The sequence below is a fragment of the Adiantum capillus-veneris genome, chromosome 9 (assembly GCF_014529385.1).
Source record: "Adiantum capillus-veneris isolate H3 chromosome 9, ASM1452938v2, whole genome shotgun sequence".
NCBI lineage: Eukaryota > Viridiplantae > Streptophyta > Polypodiopsida > Polypodiales > Pteridaceae > Adiantum > Adiantum capillus-veneris.
The window spans coordinates 87,521,958-87,543,003 of record NC_140939.1 but is presented as its reverse complement, the minus strand read 5'-3'; the positions used below and the strand labels follow the sequence as shown (position 1 = coordinate 87,543,003).

The 21,046-nt window shown below is 38.9% G+C and overlaps 1 pseudogene; it reads right to left on the bottom strand.

Annotated features, from left to right (window-relative positions):
* Nucleotides 1-13,688: 13,688 nt before the first annotated feature.
* On the bottom strand, nucleotides 13,689-20,835 carry LOC147450765 (uncharacterized; annotated as a pseudogene).
* Nucleotides 20,836-21,046: the final 211 nt, after the last annotated feature.

Here is a 21,046-nt window from a genome sequence, read left to right as displayed (position 1 = left end):
GTAGAATTTTCAATGTAGGAAACACTAGTTCTTTGTGTAGATCCACGATTTCAACAACACGAGTGCAAATTTGTTGATTTGGGCAGCAAACCAACAGAGAACAATTTCACTAATTTACACAATATCATTGTATATTTTATTGTTTAGGTAGCACTAGTGTAGAGTATTCAATTTAGACAAGACATCTCATTGGTATCAATTCACCAATTTACGCAACATTGATCACAAAATCATGCTACAGTGGATGGCCACCACTATCCCTAGTATGATGTTACCCAAGTATGTAATGGAAGTGATTTTGTTTGGATTGGACTGGAAACTTATGATAATTGAGTATAAATAATGAGTGCCACCTATAATATCTTGATACATGATGATATGATATGTACGTCTTATTCTTGTGGTATGAGACACTGGAATATGTAGTATGTGGATGACAGTAGGCATAAGAAAATTGTTTCTTCTTTGACATATCATTTTAACCATTATTTTTTTAGAAATATAGTTAGCAAGTAGCTTAGCAACTAAGACATTGGTTTCTATAACAAAGAGATGTAATAGAAATTAATAAAATGTTTTCTTTTTGCATATATCAAGTGGCAAAAGCTTCGTCCATGTATATCATACAAAAAAGGACATCACATTTATGTACATTTATATATTTTCAAGTTCTCTTTATGATCTATGATCATTATTTTGTCCAATCCGGTATTTGGTATCCGTTTTGACCATTCAAGAAATCTATAAATAATTACGTGCAAGAGGAAAATACTAACTCTTGCACACAGGAATATTGTACCCAGTGACTTTTTCTATTCTTATCTCCTCTCATCTCTCCTCTATCCTCTCTCCTCTCTCGTCATGCCAGTATAGCACTCCGCTTTAAGAGGTATACTTGCACATGATTTCTCTCTTTTTCTCACTATGAGTCTCTTTCTGTTCATGTATAGTTTTGATTACGTGCTTGTGGGATTTGCTAGGTATAAAGATTTGTCATTTTATGGCTTGACATGGTATATTATTTTGGGTATTTTGTAGGCTAACCGCTCCTTTCCATTTATTGCACAAAGAGTTTTTGTTCCCCATTTGAGACAATTCCCTCAATATGGACATGAGTATATTACTGCCAAAAATTTGTGCAATGGGCATCCATCGTGGAGACTTATTAATAGCCCTACTGGACCCAATTCTCTTTCTTATGTAGTCAAAACACAAGAAAGACGTCTTGGTTGCATGTGGTGTACCACTGGGCCTATTGTTTTTCTAAATTAGGATGCAAAACTTGCAACAGTCCATGTCTAACCCATAAAATTCTATTGGTCATAGGTTGACTTCTAGTGGGTATTTATGGTCCAATCCAAAAGGAATAGAAACAACTCAATAGATCTACAACACTATAAGGTCGTGAGATACACACCTTATGAGCACTTTAGTTGAATATTTCCTTGGAGATTTGGACCTTCCGTGAGAGTTTGTCACTCCCCACCAATTCCTTATGTCGTCTATAGTATTATCCTCCTCAATTTAGGTCTTATTTGGATCACTGAAACTAGTTCAGAAGCCCGCTTTTCACTCAAACCAACTCTTCTTTATAAATTTTGGTCCCAATTTATGAGCAATATATCCAAATTCAACCTATTTTTCCTACTCGTAATGCAAAAAACTAAAGTGGTGGATAACTATCAAGAGCATCAAATAAATCCCTATTCAAATCTTAGTGAATCCTCACTCAACCAAAGGTTCAAGGACTACCTTGCTGCTATTAATCCCATTCTATTTACAGGGTTATTGGTTAGTATTGTAATATATCCAAGTGCCCAAACAAAGATTATCAAAAAATGACTATATATGTGCAAAGGTAGGACTACTCTAGTGTAAACTAGAGAAATAATATTTCCTTACAAAAAACAAATTTGTGCGTAATTTTTTCTAGCTTAGGTAGCTAGGTCCCCAAAAAGGGTGTAAAAATTCAATCACATTTCCATATTTTGCTCTAATATTTTAACACTTTTAGTGAAAACCTGACACTATCATCAATATAAGGGATGTGGTTGACCCGGCAGGGCATGCAAGCAACAAGGATGTGTCAAAACCCTGAAAAAGTATATCAATACAAAAAATCATCCATATTCCTACTCAAGTGATTCCCAAATCATCAACGGCTAGTTCAAATTTCTAGTCAAACTTTGTCTTTTTGATATCCAAATGGTGTCCATGAGCAGCTACACTCCAAAGAACAACTATAAGAATGAAGACTACCCGATTTAGTACTTCAAGTCATCCTAAAAGAACATGGTTTCAAATCATGATACTATATTATAACCCTATTTCCACTATCTTAAAATCATCATTTAAGACACAACATAGCTTTAAAATGATGACATGTATTGTATGCTTTGGGCAATTTACCAATCTCATGCTATGACCTTGGAAAACTTTGTAGGTGCTCATCAACAAACTTTCAAACTAGTGTGAGTCTTTACCTTGTATCGTGTGAAAGATATCCGAATTGAAATGTGAAAAAAATTAGGGAATAAGGAGCAAATAGAATTAAAGACTCGTAGACAGAAGCATCTTATGCTCACCACAGTTTTCTCACTAATAAAACAAATATCCAAAATGGCTACAAAAGTGAATTTTATACTTCAATCAAAGGTTTAAAATCTGATCCATGGCCCAAAATTACTCTGAGTGGCAGTCTACTAGGCTGTAGCTTTTAGCTATGCTAACAGGCATATTGCCTCAAATTATTGAGAGAGAGAGAGAGAGAGAGAAAGAAAGAGTTCGCGAGTTTTGCTACAGCTCTGTGTGCTAGCCATGTAGGCAGTTATGTACACTGGCTTCTGTGAAGGAATTAGAGCCAGCTCGCGAGCGGCGTCCAATACAGCAGGAGAGAGGCACGCGATGGTGTGCTAACGCTAACGAGTCTCCACAGGGCTCACGAGGTAGCCAAATACAATAGCACAGTCACCAACGATAGCACAGATACAGAGAGAGTGACAAGGCGAGCATCCATGGCACTTCCTTCTACATTCCTACTTAACCCTCGTGAAGCATCAGCATCCTCTAATGTGTCAGAAATGATTCTGGACAAAGAAATCTTTACCATAGCATCCAGGATACTCCTGCAACGGATCTTGAAGTACAGGGTCAGCACAAAGTACCCTTGCCTGCAAATGTAGTGCTCAACCAGGTGTCTTTCTTCACACCTGCTTTGAATAAGATAGCTGGTCACTTGGATCAAGGGTTTAGGAGGGTTGTTGTGGACAAGGTATTTTACAATGGCTCAGGGCTATAGGAAGTCCTTTTCTTCAAGGTAGAAGATCAACAATCCTTCAAAAAAACCTCGACCATCATCTTAGGTGGACAAGTGGTACATGTCTTTCCTTGGCAACCGATGAAACAGGTTAAGGAGGATTTGCTTTCCAAATGCCCGGTTTGGGTTGAATTTGTAGATCTGCCAGCATTTTTATGGCCTAGTATCAATGATTAAGCTACATCTTTAGGCAAAGTACTATCTGCCAGCTCTTCTAAAAACCCCCGCCCTATCGAGAAGGGGAAAAGTCCGGTAGATGGTGATGGATTTCAACTCTCTAAACGAACTTTCAGGGCTAAGCCAGGTATCAGTGGTTACACCTCCCCCAATGTTTTTGATGTGTTGCAAGATGCTTCATCCCCAGACACCCTGGCTGCTATCGACTTAGTGATAGCGCAACACTCCACATCCAAACCTAAAGAATCCCCGCTTATTAATATGGAGGTGCACATGAGTGAGGAAAGTGATGAAGATACCCAGCTAGTTCTCACTACCCTTCTTCCCTCATGAAGATAGCGTCCTTTAATGTTAAGGGCTTAAGCCTATTTTCTTTTCATAATTGGTTGCTTAGCTCAAAGCTGGATGTTTGTATGGTGCAAGAACATAAGTTGCACCATAGAGTTGGAGATTTTATGCACTATAAAGGATATATAGTGTTTTATGGTGGTAAAAAAAGGCCAGTACTCTGGTACCCTTACTTACATTTGAGATTCTCTCAAGCCCCAATGGATCCTTGACCGTGAATCAGGCAGATGCTCGGTTTTCCATATACACTCAGAATTTTGTCACATACAGCTGGTCAATATTTATGTAGATAATCTTTCAAATAAAAGGATCCCTCTCTGGCAATGGCTAGGAGATTTCACTTGGACTCAAGGCCTTATTCGGGGGGATTTTAATATGGTACAGCAAGGTGCCCACACTACCTCCTTGGGCCCTGTCATGCCAATATATGAGACTCCTTCCTAGACACACCTTCAAGCCCAAGCTCATCTTAAGGATGCTTGGATGTCGGCTTCTCGATTGTCTACTAGTTTTACCTTTCACTCTCTTTCTCATGATGCCTCTTGGTCACGGTTGGACAAAATCTACTACATTGGGGTGGATTGGCTACCTAATAATGATGACATGTTTGTGAATGTTGCAACAACACTTTCGGATAATTTTCCCCTGGTCTTACTCTCTCCAATCTGGAGGAGTCTCCTTCGCATGAGTTTGAGTACTCCAGACCTTTAATGATCAACAGCTCGCTATTGAATCATCCAAACTTTAAAGCACAAGTTCACGTTACTGTTGCTAATGCTCGCCAGTTGCATGATAACTCGGGGGGTTCACTATGTGTAAAACTACCATATTCACGTGCGTTCAAAATATGTTTGTAAAACCCCTTATCTCTGAATTTTGTTAAGAATATAATGTACCCTTTTCTTTTAAAATCTGTAATTTTTTTTCAAATTTGAAAAAATAATGCCCTTCTGTATATATATTTCTCTAAGTTTCAAGGACTTTAAATACCCTTCTGTTGAACTCATGTGATAAGTTACATTTTTATTAGGTGACCTCCCCGGGCATGATAACCCTCTGCTAATATGGCTTCATTTTGTGGATCAATTGCAATCATGTGTTCGGAGTGTGGGTAAACACGTAGCCAGAAAATCCAAACAGGCGGTGATTGGTGCTCAAGCATCAGCTAAACGGTTGTTGCATAAAGTTGGCATAACCACATTGTGTCCAGCCGATTTGGATGCACTAAGGACAACCAAAGATGTTATATTAGCCGAGGAACAGAATCAGGCGAGAAAAGTCAAGATCTTGTGCAGGCAATGGGTTTTGGCAGATTGCATAGATTCATCCAAGGGTTCTACAATAAATTAAAGCATAATAAACCAGACAGCAGATCACAGTACTCCACCATGGGGATGGGCCTCCACTAACCAAGATGAAATAAATTTTTGATTTAGCCACTTGTGACTTTTAATGAATTGTTGAATGTTCCACCTCACCAATCTCCCGACAGAAACTTAGCTACCAAAACTCTACTGAATGCAATGAAGCCATGTGTGGAAAGCTCTACAACAGCCATACTCGAACAACCCCCTGAGGAGTCAGAGTTGTTTTTTGCTTTGAAAAACCTTCCTAATGACAAAACCCTTGGATTATGTGGATTGTCCAAAGAATTTATGATGGCATATCACGATTATTGAAGGCAATTGTGGTTCCACTTATTAATGTTGTGTGGATCTCCCAGAACATGGATCCTGCACTCAAACAGGGCATCATCAAACTCATCCCCAAAAAAACCTTCCCTAAAACCTTAGTGGACTGGCGACCTATCACCATGATGGCGTTACTATATAAAATACTCTCAAAAGCCATTTCTCTCAGGATTGGTCCTGAACTCAAAAAACACATTCACCCAGCTCAAATAGGCTTCATTGAAGGGAGGTCAATATTTAATAACATTTTGATGGTTCATCAGGGAATAGAGCATGCCTTATCTTCACAACAAGACATAGTAATGTTTCAGATAGATTTTACCAAGGCATTTGACACAGTCTAGTGGGACTTTGTGTAGCAAACCATGCAAGGTATGGGGTTTGGCCCTTTGACCAGCAGGTGTATCTCTCTGCTTGGTGAACTTGCTTACTCCATATTGATCATTAATGGTAGACTCTCTGACAAAATATACATATCCAAATCAATCAGACAAGGATGTCCTGTTAGCCCTCTTTTTTTTGTTGTGGCATCCCACTCCCTGTATGCATACCTGGATCAACTGGCACAACAGGGCTATTTGCAAACCCTCAAATTAGGAGGTAAAGATATCCCGGGCAAAGGGTTTGCGGATGACACCTTTCTCGTTTTGAAGGCCAACAACATCAATATTCACAGATGTATGAAAACTCTAGATATGTATGCTCTTGTGGCTGGTCTTACACTGAACCTATGTAAATCTTCTTTGATTGACATATCTGTAAGAAAATTCGACTCTCTGATTTGGTTTGGGAAAAGAGTTCCTAAGGGTCATGTTTTTAGACACCTTGGCTACCCAATTCGGGTCATGGTCTCTCAGAGACACTTGCAACAGTGGGTTCTAGAGAGAGTGTTGGCTAAAATTGCTTCTTGACACTGTGATGAATTGCCTTTACATGTCGGGCTTAAAATGGTTCAGAGTATTCTCAAGCCTTATTTGTTGTTTTACTTGCCCTTGATCAACTGGTTTGATAAAATGCTTCAAAAATGCATCTCGGTCTTGGTGAAGTGTTTGTGGAACTCCTCTCGATCTTCCAATGCTTTGGTTTTTTGGAACAAAATTACAGTACCATACTCGCAGGAAGGCTTTAACATTTTGAATCTTCAGGTCCATGCTCAGGCTAGGAGGGCCTCCCTTATCAAGCATATGCTGGATTCCGATATCAACTGGGCTTTATGCTTGTGGAATATGGTTGACAAATCAGTTGTTTACTTCCATGGAATCTGGAATATGTCAGCCTCAGATAAAGTTTTCTCAGTTGCTCCTCTTAAAACGGGATATAACGTGTCAAATATGCTAATATCTTCTTGGAAGATGATATGCTCTATTTTGGTCTGGCAAGGTAGGGCTAGGTATAAAGGAAACTCATTGGGGGGGAAGAGCTTGTTCTGGAGCTTTGCTTTTAAAACCCCACCAGCCAGATTTTTGGGTAAGGTTGCACTGTCGATGCACAGAAAAGGTCTCAATCAAATTCAACAGATGGTTGATTCTAACCTCGACTTGAACCTCTTTTTGGTTGCCAAACGACAATATAGACTAGGGTTTGGCTTCAGAATACCTTGGCATTAACTTTGTGCTCAGATTCAGGGCTTGCCTCTTAGAGATGCTCTCAATATGGAAGAACGACATCGAGATTGGAACATTCCTAATTAGGCAGTTAATTGGTGGACCGCTAACACCTCTATCTTTTATGCTTTGTTGTTACCAAAGCAAAATATTTTTGTGAGATGTAATTCACAATGGTTCCTTCATCAAGATGCATATTGGTGGAAAAAAACTATTGCAAATGTATGGTTGATTCCTAACTAGTTTAAATTCAGACTTTTTTTGTGAAGAGCTCTCACAGGTGTATTGGCCTCTGCCATGAATCTAAAGAAAAAGGGTATTACCTCGGGCAAATGCAGCAGATGCTCTTGTCCTAAAACCACTAGACATGTATTCTGGTCATGCAAGCCTGTTATGGAATGGTGGAAGTGGGCAAAATGGATGTGGTATGATGCTTGGGGGATCTCCATATCTAGGTATCATATGACCTTTTTCAAGCTCCAAATCCCAGAAGATCGAGCACTTGAGTTTGCACTACAGTCCTTCAGGGTATGGTTCTTATGGTTTGTATGGAATATGAGAAATCAATGTACATTTGATTGGGGCAAGAGTCTCAATCATACAGTTCCCATGTTTGTCATTAGAGATAGGACGATGGAAGATGCTCTCTCTTTAAGAGATCAAGCCTTCAGGGACAAAGTGGTATGGATCATACAAAAGCTGTCAGTGTGACAGTAGATTGTAAATTATTGTAATATAAAGAGCAAGTTTTCCCCCAAAAGAGAGAGAGAGAGAGAGAGAGAGAGAGAGAGAGAGAGAGAGAACTAGTCCAAAACCCAGCTTTTCATTCAAACCAATAACTTATTTCTAAATTTTGGTCCCAATTCATGAGCAATAGATCCAAATTCAACCTATTTTTCCTACTCCTAATGCAAAAAACTAAAGTGGTGAATAACTATCAAGAGCATCAAATAAATCCATATTGAACTCTTTAGACTTTGACTCTTAGTGAATCCTCACTTAACCAAGAGTTCAAGGAGTACCCCGCTCCTATTAATCCCATCCTATTTACATGTTTATTGGTTAGTATCCTAATATATCCAAGCAGCCAAACACAGATAATCAAAAAATGACTATATATGTGCAAAGGTAGGATTACTCTAGTGTCAACTAGAGAAATAAATTTTCCTTAAGGGAAACAAATTTGTGCGTAATTTTCTCTAGCTTAGGTAGATATGTCCCCAAAAAGCGTGTAAAAATTTAATCAGATTTCCATATTGTGCTCTAATATTTTAAACTTATAGTGCAAACCTCACACTACTATTAATATAAGGGACGTTGTTGACCCGGCTAGAGCATGGAGGCAACAAGGATGTGTCAAAGCCCTGAAAAAATAAATCAATACAAGAAATCATCCATATTCCTGCTCAAGTGATTCCCAAAGAATCAATCGCTAGCTCAAATTTCTAGTCAATCTTTGTCTTTTCAAAATTCAAATGGTGTCCATGAGCAACTACACTCCTAAGAACAACTATAAGAATGAAGATTACCAGATTTAGGACTTCAAGTCATCCTAAAAGAACATGGTTCCAAATCACGATACTATACTCGAACCCTATTTCCACTAGCTTAAAATCATCATTTAAGACACCACATAGCTTTAAGAATGATGACAGCTATTGTATGTAATGGGAAATTTATCAATCTCATGCTCAAATCTCACACTATGACCTCAAAAAACTTTGTAGGTGTTCATCAACAAACTTTCAAACTAGTGTGAGTCTTCACCTTGTATCATGTGAAAGAAATCCGAACTGAAATGTGACAAAAAATCAGGGAATAAGGAGCACATAGAGTTAAAGACTCATAGACTCAAGCATCTTATGCTCACCACAATTTTATCACTAATAAAAACATTATCCACAATGGCTACAAAGTGAATTTTATACTTCAACCAAAGGTTCAAAATTTGATCCATGGCCAAAAATTACTCTCAGTGGCAGTCTGCTAGGATGTAGCTTTTAGCTATGCTAAGAGGCATGCTGCCTTCATTGAGAGAGAGAGAGAGAGAGGCCTAATCAATATCACAACACCAAACTATGAGCAAAACATCATCTAAGAGAAGGAAAGGAACGTGTGATGGTAGTTTTTTGTTGAGACAAGGCATCATCAATGCTCCCATTACACACACACACACACACACACACACACACAGAGCTAATAAATATCGCAACACCAAATTATGAGCAAAACATCATGTAAGAGAGGGAAAGGAAAGTGTGATGGTAGTTTTTTGTTGAGACAAGGCATCATTAATGCTCCAATTACACTGAGAAAGAGATGGAGAGAGAGAGAGAGAGAGAGAGAGAGAGAGAGAGAGAGAGAGAGAGAGAGTTAATCAATATCACACCACCAAATTGTAATAAAAACATAATGCAAGAGGAGAAAAAGAAAATAATCGTGAAGGTAGAGTTTAGTGCTTGTCCCAACAAGGTTGAGGGGAAGGCCTATGCAACAGGGGTCATCGACGGGGTGTGGGGGGTGGGGGGGGGGGGGGGGGGGGGGGGGGTTGTCTTGGTTGAGTAGGTCCCTCTCTTCCCTCAATAGTGGAACCATACCCCTTTCTTTTGGAAATATAGTGGCAGGGGACTCTCCTCCATTTGGGAGGAAACAACCTGCATGCTCCAACGAGAATGATGGAATGATGGGAATTAGCAAACATCCTGTTGTGGATAGGGGAGCCATTGGTGGAGTGAGAATCTTCCATGGAGTGGTTGGGTTTACCACGGGTGTTCCTCTCCTCATTGGCAATGTGCGTTGACATTGAGTGGAGAGAGAGCCTACAAAATCTAGTCATGGAGCATAGCTAGTGCCCTCTCTAGCCACGAGGGGTCACTAACAAGAAATCATCTATATCGGTTCGCTTGGAGCCATAATTACCACGTCCATATGAATATTCCTGAGAATGGGAAATTAATGGAATGAGGTAGCGTAGACATGGAATATCAAGGTGGCCCTAATTACAACGTCCATATGAATATTGCTGAGAATGGAAAATTAACGAAATGAGGTAGCGCAGCACCACGTGTGTAGTCTTCTTCCCGTGAAATACTCAAGCTTACGCTGTCGGAATGTGTGCGGTCTAGCTGGGAAGGTGCAAAACGTCCAGCTGTGAGAGTCACTACACTTTGTGAAAAAGCGTTTGTGGAGAATCACCAACCCTCTTTCTAAGGGTGATAGAGAATCTAAGAGCGTTTGTGACAGCAAAGTCAAAAACCCTCTTTCCTATCGTGCTTGGAAATTGCTTGTTTTCGTAGTTGAGATTATGATAAGAGGATCAACAAATCACATTCAATTTCACTTTAAAAGACCATTTGAAAACACTATAGTTTCAGCCATGAAACCTCAATGATCTTACAAGCACAATACTCAATCAAAACCCAAACCTCTTTCATGGTATCATGTAGCCTCGCCCCCAATTACATAGTCGTAGCATCAAACAGTTGAACGGAATGCTCGAGCTTCCACCTTCACGACAACAATTTTTTGATTTTGCAAAGATTTATGAGCTTCTAAAGTGAAGCCCACACACCATTTTGATAAGGGGAAACCTTAATTCACTCCCTCACAAGCTCAGATACAAGATTGCGAAGAGGCAGGACAGCCCTACACATAGATTGAGCAACCATGGAAGCCATTACACAATAGAGAAAAATTGTAGGTTTTTTTTGTAAAAAGCATCCCTCTCTCTCTTACCCACGGCATTTTCAGCTGATGTCTCAATTTTTGGGCCATTTTGCCACTTTCGACCAAAACTAGGTTACCCAAAAAATGCCATTTTTTATGCGAAAATCCCAAACGGAGTCAAAAAAATCCCTAAATTTGTAGGATCACTCGCATAAGCATAAAAAGCATAGATAAGCATAACTTTCCATCAATATACCATTTTGAGTCACTTTCCATGCAATTCTGCAACGGTGCCTGTTACTTGCTATTTTTGGCAGTTTTTTTGCCCACATCAGTCTTTATAGGCAAGATGACTGTGCCACCATGAAACACTTGGAATACATACATTGTAAAACCAAATTAAGCATCTTATCAAGTGGAAAAGCACGCAAATGCACCACATCCAGGGCCACGACTCCCCGAATAGGTATGTACATGATAATGACCGCAGTAGACGCTTCAACATATATCACAATATGTACATGATTTCTTTTATTTTCATACATTGAGAAGTATCAAGAGTGAGGTGAATGTTTTTATTTCACATTATGTACATGCCACTGCATGAAAAGGCAGTAGTCACGCCCTGTGCACTACTGAGGTGCTCTTTGCACTCGTTGCCCCTCTTGCACCATCACGCTTATTCCATCTTCTGGTAATAATCTTCCCAGGGACAATGTCAAGGGAAAAGTAGAAATTAAAAAGAAGGCCTACAGATATTGAGATTGAAGTAGCACGATTGAAAGATGCAAGATTAAACAATAAAGAGAAATTTCATAAGAGGCATAGGCTTAAGCCTAAACCTATTGAGGAAGTTGATTGTGTGTTGATATATGGCAATAGTGTTGACAACCAACATTCAACAATAAGAAAGAATTCAAAGAGGTGGTTTGGTCCTTAAGTGGTCAAGCATGTACATGGGAATGTGACTCATGAGTTGGATGGGATATAAATGAAGATTCCCATTGTAGGGAAAAGAATCAAGTTGTTCAAAAGAAGAGATGACAAAGATCCCTATGATTCATAGGAAAATCCAAATAAAGTCTCTGATGAAAATGTTATGAATGTGGATAGGGAAAGAGAAGATTATGTGTTAGATTTCATAGAAAGCAGATGAAATTGACATATATGTTGACTTAAATGAAAAAGGGTATATTTTGTATGGTGGCATGTGCAAACTAAAAAACTAACACTATCTACCTCACTCTTAATGATCTTGATGTATGTGACCAAATGCTACAATATACATAGTATGATATATGGAAAAATGGATGCCACGGTTGCACTCAGGTACACACCTTGCCAATCAGAACACAAGAAGTGGCACCCTTACGTGCCTTATCATATTAGAACATGCCTTGTTTTCTTTAGAAACGTAAAAATATCAAGTGTTACAAAGTGGCATGCTCGTTTTGCCTGAAAAGTTCACTGCAGACGATCTTGGCAGAAAAAATAACAGGTTTCATGTGCGGACATAAAAGACGACTCCATGGTTCTTTCCAAATGGGAAAATGAGGTTCAATACGAAATTTGATCATATGAGAATTTCCAACTTCTTTGGGCATTTTTGGGCTAAAAAGGACCATAAAATGGTAGAAAATAACCCAAAATACCACATCAATGATAGTGTCGTTGTTGCTCAAGCTATGTGTGAGTTTCTAGATCTAATAATGAGATCTTGTAAAGGAGTAACATTTAAGGAGATAAGGTTGTTGTAAGGGAGGGGCCTAATGTAGTCCCGTGATAGTTCCAATACACGCTAGAGGATATGAAACTACCAATTATGGTTTCCCCTCTTTAAATAATTACTTGGGCTTTTGTAATGAATCTTTGTAGCTTCCATGAAGTGGCTACAACAAATAATGAAGCATTTATTTAGGGTTTTTATCAAGGAAAAAGAGCACTGTGTTTGTGCAACTGGGAGAAAGGCTATACCAAATCATGACACACACAAGAGTTTGGAGTTAATCTTGGTTCTTTTTCAAAGTGAAACTTTCATGGATGGAATTTTTTTATGTTTGTTGTATCTTTTCCTTGAAACCTTTCTCAACTCGCTTGATTTTGCTGTGAATTCTCATAGTCACAGTTCTGACACTTTCCTAGCCACATTGCACACTTCTTCACAACGAAATGTTTTCCCAAAGATTGTCAGTAAGGAGCTAGTTCACATATGTATTTGTTTAAATTTGATACTCTTGTGGTCCCTATTGAGGCACACCTCGCTTCCTTCCTCTACCACATGTATCATGGGCAATATAAATTAATCACTACAATAATATCTCACATTTTAAGTAAACCATTTTCATTAAACAGAATTCCTTTGTACATATTATAGCATACAATTGAGCTTCATTGAAGTCTTAGGAATCCAAGACATTATTCGCACCGCAAAGGGATGAATCTATAACCCAAAGCTTTGCATAAAGAGAGCTAACATGTATTACTATAGTTCTAGCTAATGACATAATTTTCACAACCCTTGGGAGTGGCACCCATAGTCGACCTTCATTGTGTATGCTTTGTTGCCGACAATGAAAGAAGGATGCACTTCACAGGGCACCAATCTTCAACCAACAAGCAAGGCCATCAATATAATTCTTTGTCCTTGGGAAGCCCTTTTGTAGATAAATCTAAGTAAAATGCTATCATATCTAAGAATTGCGAGATATGAAAATTATCATTGCATTTTGATTGTATACATATAGCAAGATAATTTCAATCACTTGTCATGAGTAAGCTCTCTCTCTCTCTCTCTCTCTCTCTCTCTCTCTCTCTCTTTGAAAGAAAGGTTCTTATATTACAATGTTAGTTTACAGTTTACAGTTTGCTCAATATGAGCATACATCGCTACGGGAGTTCCTTATCTCCGAGGGTCATGACATCTTCGAGCACCCTGTTTTTTATTTCTTGTGATGGAATCCTAGTGCTCGATACATGTACGTGATCATAGAAAATTATATTCCTCGTGTTCCAGATATACCGTACATACCAAAGCTAAAAAGAATGCAGGAAAAACAGCATAGCTGAGTCCTTTGTTTTGAAGAATCCAAACATGCATGTGAACTTTGTGAACTTGATTCCCCAAGCTTGATTCCACCCAAACTTGAACCATTGCCACCATTTCCTAACTTGACTGCAATCCCAAAAGATGTGTCTTACTGTTTTGTTTCTATGACATACACTGCAGGCTCCTGTTCCAGTTCCTTTTTTAGCATTAGCATGGCTGAGGGGATAGCTCCCATCACTACCCTCCACATAAATACCATAAGCTTAAATGGCGATTGAAGTGTCCACAATCTTGCAAGTACTTTAATCCACCAGTCATTACTTTGCGACATAGACCATTGTTGATTCCACCTTCCACCTAATGGCTGTTGGAGCTATATATGACTCACTCTACTCAACTTGGTTTCACCTATATATTTGTATCTTGTCCTCAATATGAATCAGTCTTTGGGAGCATATATGGTGTGTCTCTTGTCTCTCTCTCTCTCATTCTCTCTACATCTCAACATGGTATCAGAGCAAAAACGATCACGCGCCGATTCAATTCATGGTGACACAACAGTATGTGTGTGCGATTCGCATGTAAGATTCAAAATTGCTACAAATTTTATTTTTGAGCGTTGATTCTTGTTAACTGTGGTTGTTTTGTGTTAAGAATAATATGATTAGTGTTTTATGTGGCGTTTATTTCTAATCAATCTAATCGTTGATTACGTTTTCTTGTTGATGACACCCTGAACTTCATCTCAATTTTTCTTGCTGTTCTGCTCAAAATTTGGAGAAACGGGAAAAGCGCAATGGAGCATAGCACAATGGAACTTTTCATCCAAAACTTGTTCGTCTCCTCGATCTCTTCGATTTGAGTTTTAGGTTTGCGTCAATCGGAGTTCGTAGTAGAAAGTTATGCTGTTTTTACTGCAATTGAGCTTGACGCAGCTTTCTTCGTCCTACTACTTCGTGAAGCGTCCGTGATTGTTTTTCTTGTTTTGGCATAAAATTTTTCGAGAAGATTTAGCTTTTTGCTATTCGTATTGTGGCCGTCAATCTTGCGTCTCACGCCACTCTATTTTGAGGACTCATTTATTGTTAACGTCTCCTTTACCCTGCCTTTTTTGGGTGACGTCTCTCACATCTTTGGACGTTCCTTGAGCATCCTTCTTACGTTTATCATTGACAAAACACAGTACTCGTATCTCTCTCATTATCAATTGCGGCCTTCACCATATATGGTGTGCAGATTCTGCGATCTTATGTTATACGTCTTCTCGCAACAAGATATGGCTATGAATATTCTCATGAACGGCTTTCCTTCTGGCCAGCATTTTGTTCCTCCTTTCCAAGGTCAAGGATTTCCAGGATGGAAAGCAAAGATGTTGTTAATTCTTGAAGGCGATGAACTCTCCGATGTTGTTCTTGGAAATCAGGTTTGTCCGCCTCAGCCTGTTGATACGGATAATGATAACGTGCTTATCACTGAAGGACCTATATTTGAAGATTGGAATGTTGCCTATACGGATTGGCAATGACCTGATAAAGCAGCTCGTCTATATATTTTTTCTGCTCTTACTGATTCCCTTTTGCTTGATATGTATGAACTGCCTACTTCCCACGACGTATGGAAGTACCTTATTGCAAACTTTCAGAAGAAATTTGTTACAGAAATACTTTATTTTAGAGGGTTGCTTAACAAGTTACAATATGAAGTTGGTACTGCCATGACGGGACATATTGAATCTTTCAAATCTATTATTAATCAACTTGCCGCTACCTCTGATCCTGTTCCACAAAAGCAACTGATTACACTTCTCCTTGATACGCTGAAGTTCTCTTCTTATGATAACATTGTTACTATTCTCTCTAATAAAGATGGTCTTGATTTCGACCAAGCTTGCATGTCTTTAATTGAATACTCTCAACGTCAAGAACGTCGGAATGCTAGTCACGATACAGCTATGATTTCACAAGAGGAGACTGAGTCACAACAGATGGAACGTGCTTTTTATGCTCGAAGGCGTCCATTTCAAGGAGGAAACCGCAGAGGTGGTCGTCGCAGTAATATTTTCTCTCGTCTCAAATTTCCTAATAAGCAATGTTCTTACTGCAACAGAAATGGCCATACTGAAGATGATTGTTGGGCACGTCAATATGATGAAGAACACAATATTACCACAAAACAACCACGTTTATCTAGAGACTCTTCTTCTTCTTCTTGTGAATATTGTGGACGATCTGATCATCCCACTCATATGTGCTATAAGCGTTGATTCGACACAGATCGGAATAGAGCATATGATACTGAACATCGAAACAACATTGTACCAGAAACAAGCTGCGTCCTATGTTCAGTTGCTCCAGACAGAATACTTCATGTACGTGCTGGATCACTTTTTATTGTCAATTCTGGTGTTATAGGAAATATGACATATCAGTCTAAGTGGCTCCATAACTATCATCCACTGCCAGTTCAACGTGTTGTTTATCTTGCTAATGATACTCCTTTTCAAGTAAAGGGTATTGGAGACTTATATCTTGGTACCTTATCTTCTTCCACTCGAATTTTGCGAGGAGTATTACATGTACCCGATCTTCAACTTAATATTCTTTCAATTGCTAGACTTGTTGATCTTGGTCTGTTTGTTGGATTTGATCATACCAAATGCCGAATTGAGAAAGATGGACAGACTATAGCCACTGCTCCTCGAAACGGTAATTTGTTTGAACTCTCTCTCAACGATGTTGTAACAAATATTGTCACTGCTCCAGGTGATCATGATTGCAAAGTATGGCATCACCGTTTTGTTCATGCTGATTTCTCAAAACTCCTTGATCTTGAACGTCGTGATCTTGTTCATGGCATGGATCTTAAAGCTCATCCCCATATGGGAATTTGTGAATTTTGTGCTATTGGGAAACACAGTCGTAAACCCTTTCCTCTTTCAAATACAACTCATTCTCATGACATATTGGATCTTGTTCATACTGATATATGTGGACCTCTACCTTCTTCGAGATTACAGTATCGCTACTTCATTACTTTCATTGATGATTTCTCAAGGTATACGACTGTATTTCTACTTAGACAAAAATCCGAAGCCTTATCTCTTTTCAAACAATTCCACAAGGCTGCGAAACTTCAAACTGGTCGTCGCCTCAAGAAGCTTCGTAGTGACAATGGAGGCGAATATGTTTCTCAAGAGTTTGTGAGTTACTGTGCTGACAGTGGAATTCATCATGAACACACTATTCCATATTCACCTCAACAGAACGGTGTTGCTGAACGAAAGAATCGCACTATTCTCAATGTTGTAAGATATATGCTAATTCATTTTGGCTTATCTCGTGTTTCTGGGCTGAAGCTACTTGTTCAACATAATAAGTCGAAGCACATTGCTGTCCATTATCATTATGTCAGGTATGAAGTACGCAAAGGAACCATTATGGCTAAACACTGTCCAAGTGACCAGATGATTGCAGACATTTTGACCAAAGGCCTCAATGACTCACGTTTCATCCTCTTGCGCTCGGAGCTTGGAGTTTTTTTGGCCTCACTCTTTCTAGATTAGCTTCTTTGCTATTGTAATAGCTTTGTACATATGACATTGTAATCTTTTAGGTACCATGCACTATGCACACTCCACATTTGCACATTGTGATCTCTAAGTCACTTGAATATTTGTACATAGATGCACAATTCACTTTCACATCATCATCGTTGGTTCATATTTTCACATTGTATAGGGGCTTGGGTTTTTCCCTTGAACTCCCCAAGGGTTTTTTCATCCAAAGCTAGAGACCTTTGTTTGAGTGGGGGTGTTGGAGCTATATATGGCTCACTCTACTGAACTTGGTTTCACCTATATATTTGTATCTTGTCCTCGATATGAATCAATCTTTGGAAGCGTATATGGTGTGTCTCTTGTCTCGTCTCTCTCTCTCATTCTCTCTACATCTCAACAATGGCTACATCAACCTCAATATGGAGAGCTGCATAAAACTTATCTATTTGCATGACCACCAACTTGCATGTGAAGAGGATAGCTGCCAGTCTTTGTGTCTATCCTCTGCATTGACCAAAGCGATATGAGGTAAGGGGTGAACCAACACGCGTAAATGGTTCCAAGCTATCCTAAGCCCATTGCTCAGTCTAAATTCCCTTCTTGCTACAAGGAACTCTTTTGGAATGTGACTAGCATCCATAATCTGGCTAATTTGTACTATGCCTTTTTTGAACATAGAAAGGGCTTTTTTTTCAAATGAGCATTGCTGGTGGTGTCTGAAATACATGGCTCCGAAAGACACTCTCAGCTCCTAACGAATTCCCTGTGTATCGCTGGCAGCCATTCCTTTGCAGTTTAGAGGCAATAATGTTCCAAGATGTAATTAGCATTTGCAACACAATGAGCCCAGTTTTAATGGGTGCTGCAGTAAAAAGCTTATCCCATGATGTAATATTCCAAGTGCCATGAAAATATACCACGGAGCAGTTGATGAGGTACCATAAGCATAGGGACCAGTAGGTATCTCTTTGTACCATATGTTGCATGAGAGGCCCCCTCCTAGAATGAGCATGTGTTGTAAGATTCAGTATGACCAATCCTCCATGGTTCATAGGCATGGTGAGGTGGTCCCATGCAATAGGAGCAGCATGTTGAGAGAGAAGGAGAGAGCACAGAAGTAGAACCCCAAAGTATGTAGAATACACACATGAGATGATGTATATATAGAGGGGACCTGGGTGCCATATATAGAGAAGCCATATATTGAGTAGCTTCACATATAAGCTCAACACCCCCGCTCAAATAAGGGTCCCTAACTGTGGATGAAAAAACCCTTGGGGGATCAAGGGAAAAACCCACAGCTCTATATACACCCACCGTTATATTATAAAAATCATTAAATATACAAATGTTTACGAGGAGCTACATCACTCCTTTTACAATGAATGTTTTATGAGGAGTTACATTACTCCTATCCTATCAAATACAATAATGAATACAAAGGTTCAATAAAGAGGTATAAAAGCTACCGATTAGCTTGTAATCAAAAGTGTCTCCGTGAATCTGCTGTGTAGCTTGTCATCAATATCGCATCACCAAACATGTCTTCATGTTGTCATCAATATGGCATCACCAAACATATCTTCATAAATCTTTTATTGTCACCAAGTTTGTCTTCATAAAATCAATTCTTTGATCAATCCTACATAGATCATAGACTCCAAAAAAAAACATGTCATGAAAATTATTAGCATCGTTAATGAAATAATTACGTTCACAATGCCATAAGAGATGGTTCGCGACGCCACTCTTTTGACGACATATATACGCACGACAACATATGGTACATAAAGTATAAACGTAAAAGTACAAAATGTGTGATTACGTGATACAAATGATATGTGTATATACTACATAAAACAACATTTATCAATGTAGTGATCAATGAATACCATCAAAGTATTAACAAAATATCATCATTATATCAATAAAAATGAATAAATGACCATGGTATCAACGAAAAGCATCATGATATCACCGAGAATAATCATTGTATCAACGAAACAACATTATGGCATCACCGAGAATAACCATGGTATCAACGAAACATCATCATGGCATCACCGAGAATAACCATGGTATCAACGAAACAACATCATGGTATCACCGAGAATAACCATGGTATCAACAAAACATCATCATGGTATCAACAAAAATCACCATGGAATCAACGAAACAACATCATGGCATTACCGAGAATAACCATGGTATCAACGAAACATCATCATGGCATCACCGAGAATAACCATGGTATCAATGAAATATCATCATGGCACCACCGAGAATAACCATGGTATCAATGGCATATCATCATGGTATCAACGAAAATCACCATGACCAAAGTATTAACAAAACATCATCATGGTACCATCAAAATCACTATGGTATCAATGAGAAATTATCAATAAAACAACGTAAACTATATCTCTAAAAGAATAATTATACGAGAATCAATGAATGAGTATATCATATAACAAGAGATCATGTACCAACAGTAGCTCGATAGAATTTGGACGATCATCAACGGCTCGACTGAATCGGAACGATGTGTAACTGGCTTCTGCAGCAAAGTTACGTCAGTAACAAATATATGATTGATGAAGAAAAATATAATTGAGAAGTTTTCAATTATGAGAAAAATCAAAAGCAAAAAGTAAAATTTTGATAGCCAAACATATTCGCAGTCCGAGACGATAACCCAAAATCGGTGCAGAATTTAGAGAAACTTCCTTCTGCAAAGTTATAGACCACATCGATTCCGATCTCCCATAGCGGGTAGTTTCTTCTGCAAAGTTGTAGAACACATCGATTCCGGTCTCTCACGCGGGTAGTTTTTGCAAAATCGTTTTTAATTAGCAAAAAAATCAAAAACAAAACGCGGAAGCTGTTTTTCAGGTATGTACGCAGTCCGTGAATGATAACTCAAAATCGATGCAAAATTTGAAGAAACTTTCTTCTGCAAAGTTGTAGACCACATCGATTCCAATCCCTCTCCCGGGTAGTTTCTGCAAAATCGATTTTGATCAGGAGAAAAATCGAAAACAAAAACGTACTGCTCTGATACCATGTTGAGAGAGAAGGGGAGAGCACAGAAGTAGAACCCCAAAGTGTGTAGAATACACACATGAGATGATGTATATATAGAGGGGACCTGGGTGCCATATATAGAGAAGCCATATATTGAGTAGCTTCACATATAAGCTCAACACAGCAAACGCTTTTTTCTTTCCCCACAAGAAACGAGCCAAGGCACATTTGAAAGGCTGTAGGGATTTCTCTGTCCAATCTAGGAGAGGTATATAGTACAGTATACATGGCAAGAGGATAGCCTGGTTAATCCGTAGTCTTACATGTAATGGCCACTCTTTGCACTGCAAAGAGGCTACCTTCGTCAATACTCTCTCAAGAACCCATTCTCGAAGAGATTTCATGGACACTTCCACTCCAACTGGGTAGCCTAGATGTTGTAATATGTGTCCTTTTGGTAGCCTCTTACCATTCCAGACAAGCGCATGAAAATTTCTGGCAGTATCGTCTATCAGTGTTGATTTTGCGAGATTTATGTGCAACCCTGCTGCTGCAAGGGAGAAGGTAGACAGAAAAGCCATACATCTAGTAATGTTAACATTATTGGATTTCAAG